General features: G+C 44.2%; 1 non-coding gene across 1 annotated transcript; it reads left to right on the top strand.

The window, feature by feature from the left end:
• Nucleotides 1-2,568: 2,568 nt before the first annotated feature.
• Nucleotides 2,569-2,639, top strand: Trnas-gga (transfer RNA serine (anticodon GGA)). The gene has a single exon. It is a non-coding gene; the product is annotated as a tRNA-Ser (tRNA).
• Nucleotides 2,640-5,816: the final 3,177 nt, after the last annotated feature.

Below are 5,816 nucleotides of genomic sequence, written 5' to 3'. Positions count from 1 at the left end.
CGTATTATACACATGAAGGAGAGCTTGGAGTGACCGCCCGTCATGGTTTCGTAGGGCCGCATAGGTGATTTTATCGGGTCCAGGGGACGAGCCGGCCTTTAGCTCGATTAGTGTGAAGTCGCGGTCCATAACTTCCGGGGGACGGGGCCAGTCTTGGTGAAGTTCAGCCGTCAAACTGTGGACAAAACTTCGTTTACCGAAGTTCGAAGGTCAACCGTTGCGGGGAACAACAACAACAACAACAACTTTATTTTCGGTCTTGGAGAGTGGGGAGTTTCATCGCAACAGGCGATACTCTACCCCAGTGCTTGGTGGAATGGGGGGAATAAAATAACGAGCCCCTTTACAATAACGATCGAAGTCCGATGGTGTCCAGAAATGTCAGAAGAGCTTTGAGCGCAGAGCGTTGCTGGGCTGGATTGGGCCAGGGACCAAGCAATTTGGGGAATTTGGGACCAAGCAATTTGGGGAATTTGGGACCAAGCAAGCGGGGAATGATACCGTTATCATATCTGATTCGCAGGGTCGCTTCCAGGCAATTTTTCAGGGAGGGGCAAGATCTCGGATCGCCACTGCACAGTACACCCGGTGGAGGGTGTCGTTCTACAGCTCACTCTTGCGCAATAACTCCGAGTACCATCAGTGACATTAGAACGCTCCCGCTACTGTCTGTGCCTCCCGCAACTTGTTTGTGCCTGAGATGTTGCTATTCGTTGAATTAAAAGGTCCGAGAGAGGAGTGGGGCAAGTGTCCCCCCCTGCCCCTTTTACGGCGCCCAAGCTGATTCGCGGAAAGCAAGGGCGTATGCGTTTTTGTGACAGTTATCGTAACTGCATTAGCGTCACAAAAAGCCGTACCCCTCCCATTTTCAATAAGACAGGTAGGAGAACGATGTCATTTGAGGTGACGGTTGGCTACGAGCATGCTACGCGGTGAAGGTCTGTTTTAAAAGCGCAGGTGATAATTCACGTTCCACCGGCAATAGTGGCCGGGAGGAGGTATGTTGCGCAATCTATATAGGCCGAATGCGTCACACGTGAGTCGCAGCAATACGAATAATGCCTACACTCTAAGAATAAAGGGTGTGAAGAGGTGGTAACTTCTACAGTTATAACCTAAGTCAACCTAGCGTCTGATACAGGCTGTAAAACGGTGGTAAAAGCAATTATCATATCAAAACTGCTACAAAAAGGCGTAGCCCCCCCCCTCGCTCAGCGAATCAGAAGCGGTAAACGAAGTTTACAAAAAATAACGTTTTCAGATATATAAGTGCATTTGTGGAACCGGGACGTTAGTGCAATCTACTTATACTCAATCAGATTAAATAAATGTATTGCGTGTAGCAACAGCTCTAAAACAACAGAAAAAGAAAGAAGGAAGCTACAAAAACTCCCTGGAACTCCGATTTGAGAAGGTCTCGGAGCACAAATTCCGTCTCGTAACGCGCTGATTATTACCCAGAAACTTCAGCAGTATGCAGGGTGTCCTTCGCCACCTAGAATCATGCGGTCAACGGCATTTGTTCTTACTATGTTTTTGCCAACTCCTGATGTGAATGTCATGTATCATAAGTTTAATTATGTAAATATTTGCGAATTGAACTCAGAAATTTTCTTTCATTGTTCCGTTAAGCCAGTGTGAGTAAGTTTTTCCTCATCATGCCGCCTGGCTTCTGGTATACTTCAATTTCATCAAATTCCGCTATGGACACGAATCGCTAAAAGGTTTTCATTCTGATGATGATACCCGAACACGCTTCGAAACGTCATATTACATTTTGTTTCATTGTTGCGTTAAGCCACTGTGTGCAACTTTTTCCACATGATTTCCCCTTGCTTCTTGTCTACTTCAATTTCAACAAGTTCCGCTATGGACACAAAACGCTAAAAGGTTTTCATTCTGATGATGATGCCCGAACAGGCACCGAAACGTCATATTACATTTTGTTTCATTGTTCGTTTCTGCCAGTGTGTGTAAGTTTTTCCTCATGATATCCCCAGGCCTCTGGTCAACATCAATTTCATCAAGTTCCGCTATGGACACGAAACGCTAAAAGGTTTTCATTCTGATGGTGATGCCTGAACAAGCATCGAAACGTCATATTACATTTTGTTTCATTGTTCATTTCTGCCAGTGTGTGTAAGTTTTTCCTCATTATGTCCCCTGGCCTTCTGGTCTACTTCAATTTCATCATGTTCCGCTATGGACACGAAACGCTAAAAGGTTTTCATTCTGATGATGCCCGAACAGGAATCGAAACCTTATATTAAATTTTGTGTCATTGTTGCGTTAAGCCAGTGTGTGTAAGTTTTCCACATGATATCCCCAGGCTTCTAGCCTACTTCAATTTGATCAAGTTCCCCTATGGACACGACACGCTAAAAGGTTTACAACGAGATTTGGCCGAGGCAGGCCACACTTAGGGACGACACACAAACATGTAAGCCTCATACGCCCGGAATCATCGAAATGCAACAACTCAGGGAAAAGAGGTGCTGACGCCAGGAATCGAACCTGGGTCTTCTGATTCTGTTTCTGGGGCACTCAATGACTCATGGGAAATGGCGTGCTGGTGTGGTGTAGTGGTAGCATATCTGACCGGAAATCAGTAGACCCAGGTTCGATTCCTGGCGTCAGCGCCTCTTTTCCCTGAGTTGTTGCATTTCGCTAAAAGGTTTTCATTCTGATGATGATGCCCGAACAAGCATCGAAACTTCATATTACATTTTGTTTCATTGTTCGTTTCTGCGAGTGTGTGTAAGATTTTCCTCATGATATCCCCAGGCTTCTCGTCTACTTCAATTTCATCAAGTTCCGCTATGGACACGAAACGCTAAAAGGTTTTGGTTCTGATGATGATGGCCGAACAGGAATCGAAACGTCATATTTCACTTTGTTTCATTGTTGCGTTAAGCCAGTGTGTGTAAGCTTTTCCTCATGATGTCCCCTGGCCTTCTGGTCTACTTCAATTTCATGAGGTTCCGGTATAGAAAGGAAACGCTGAAATGTCTTCATTCTGATGATGATGCCCGAACAGGCATCGAAACGTCATATTACCGTTTGCTTCATTTTTTGTTTCTGCCAGTGTGTGCAAGTAAGTTTTTCTACATCATGTCCCCTTGCTTCTGGTCTACTTCAATTTCAACAAGTTCTGCTATGGACACGAAACGCTAAAAGGTTTTCATTCTGATGATGATGCCCGAACAGGAATCGAAACGTCATAATACATTTTGTTTCATTGTTGCGTTAAGCCAGTGTGTGTAAGTTCTTCCTCATGATGTCCTCTGGCTTCTGGTCTACTTCAATTTCATCAAGTTACAGTATGGACACAAAACGCTAAAAGGTTTTCATTCTGATGATGATGCCCGAAGAGGCATCGGAACGCCATATTGCATTTTGTTTCGTTGTAGCATTAAGCCAGTGTGTCTTTTTCCTCAGGACATCCCCAGGCTTCTCATCTACTTTAATTTCATCAAGTTCCGGTATGGACACAAAACGCTAAAAGGTTTTCATTCTGATGATGATGCCAGAACAGCAATCGAAACGTCATATTACATTTTGTTTCATTGTAGCGTTAAGCCAGTGTGTGTAAGTTTTTTCTCATGATGTCCCCTGGCTTCTGGTCTACTTCAATTACATCAAGTTCCGCTATGGACACGAAACGCTTAACGGTTTTCATTCTCATGATGATGCCCGAACAGGCATCGAAACGTCATATTACATTTTGTTTCATTGTTCGTTTCTGCCAGTGTACGTAAGTTTTTCCTCATGATATCCCCAGACTTCTGGTTTACTTCAATTTCATCAACTTCTGCTATGGACACGAAACGCTAAAACGTTTTCATTCTGATGATGATGCACGAACAGGAAACGAAACGTCATAATACATTTTGTTTCACTGTTGCGTTAAGCCAGGGCGTGTAAGTTTTTCTACATGATGTCCCCTTGCTTCTGGTCTACTTCAATTTCAACAAGTTCGGCTATGGACACAAAACGCTAAACGGTTTTCATTCTGATGATGATGCCCGAACAGGCATCGAAACGTCATATTACATTTTGTTTCATGGTTCGTTTCTGCCAGTGTGTGTAAGTTTTTCTTCGTGATATCCCCAGGCCTCCGGTTTACTTCAATTTCATCAAGTTCCGCTATGGGCACGAAACGCTAAAAGGTTTTCATTCTGATGATGATGCCCGAACAGGAATCGAAACGTTATATTACATATTGTTTCATTGTTCGTTTCTGCCAGTGTGTGGAAGTTTTTCCTCATGATGTCCCCTGGCCTTCTGGTCTACTTCAATTTCATCAAGTTCCGCTATGGACACGAAACGCTAAAAGGTTTTCATTCTGATGATGATACCCCAACAAGCATCGAAAAATCATATTACATCTTGTTTCATTGTTCGTTTCTGCCAGTGCGCGTAAGTTTTTCCTCATGATATCCCTAGGCTTCTGGCCTACTTCAATTTCATCAAGTTCCCCTATGAACACGAAACGCTAAAAGGTTTTCATTCTGATGATGATGCGCGAACAGGCATCGAAACGTCATATTACATTTTGTTTCATTGTTGCGTTAAGCCAGTGTGTGCAAGTTTTTCCTGATGACGTCCCCTGGCTTCAGGTCCCTTTTCAAACTCTTCCTGACTTTGGGTTTGATGGACAGGTGGCGGATTGCGTGGCGGCCTGTTTGCGTACGTGGACCACTTTGACCCCACTTTTTCGTGCTTTTCCCAATTTTGTTCGCGACGTTTAACTAGCCTTCCCGTTTATGACACACGTTGTTGTCATTGTGTCAACTCCTTGCCTTTTTATGTACACCACTAGCTTTTGATTTCCTTCGTACCACAAAACCCGCCATGATAATTAGAGTGGCACCACACCCTTGGTCGTGGGGACGAGGGTAGCACTGATGTGGCTGCAGAGTTCGCAATGATTTCTGGAATAACGTTAGTTAGGAAAGCAACCGCTAGGGGGCAGATGCGAGAGAAAGGAGAATGATTCAGTTCCCTCTCTCACTCTCGAATGGTACGGACGTCCTTCGCGGTGCTCCTCATGGCCGTTGTCGTGATGGACAGACTGAATATGATGAGCCTAGATTGCCTAAGAGTGCGGGATAGATTTTCATGGTTCTATTGGCGCAGCACGTTCTGAAACTGAGCTGTACTCTAAAAACCGAGCTGCACCGAGCAGCCGCGGCAACTATTGCCATGAACAATATGGCAATAGCTTCTGGTTCGAAGACACAGAGAGGAGTACGACTCTTTGTGTCAATTTGGATACATGATAATTGACACATAAAATGACGTTCGCTCCCTCGGAAATGCTGACATAGGTTAGCGTAACGTGAATCCATTTTGCCGAAGGTAGTACAATCTACAAGGTAAGTGTGCTGTCATCAGAGCAAGAAGATAAAGCACACGTACAAACTAATGTTTCCCGAAATAGCGTGGATCGTGGCATCCTGCAGCAGTAGTACTGCGCGCATCATGCGAATACAGTGTATTTGGGTTTTCTGTCCCTACCAAATCTCTGCGACTCTTCCGGATATCCCTTTAACAGCTTGATTAGTCTCACTGATTAGTCTCTTGATTAGTCTTCTTTTCGAGATTCACAACGAAGACAGTATTTCAGTGCCACGACAGAAAGCCAGGAGTCGCGCACTGGTTTGCCCAATCATCATTCCCCGTACTCCCCACTTATATAATCATTCAACTAAAGTTGTAGTTTAGTGCAAATAAACGCATACAACTGCTCACAGTTTATTGAATAGGCATCAGTTGGCTCTCATTTAAAGTACACATATTATTTGGTGTAACAA

Source organism: Ornithodoros turicata, chromosome 4, assembly GCF_037126465.1.
Source record: "Ornithodoros turicata isolate Travis chromosome 4, ASM3712646v1, whole genome shotgun sequence".
Classification (NCBI taxonomy): Eukaryota; Metazoa; Arthropoda; class Arachnida; order Ixodida; family Argasidae; genus Ornithodoros; species Ornithodoros turicata.
The sequence above is the reverse complement of the archived record's forward strand: the minus strand, read 5'-3'. Positions and strand labels throughout refer to the sequence as shown.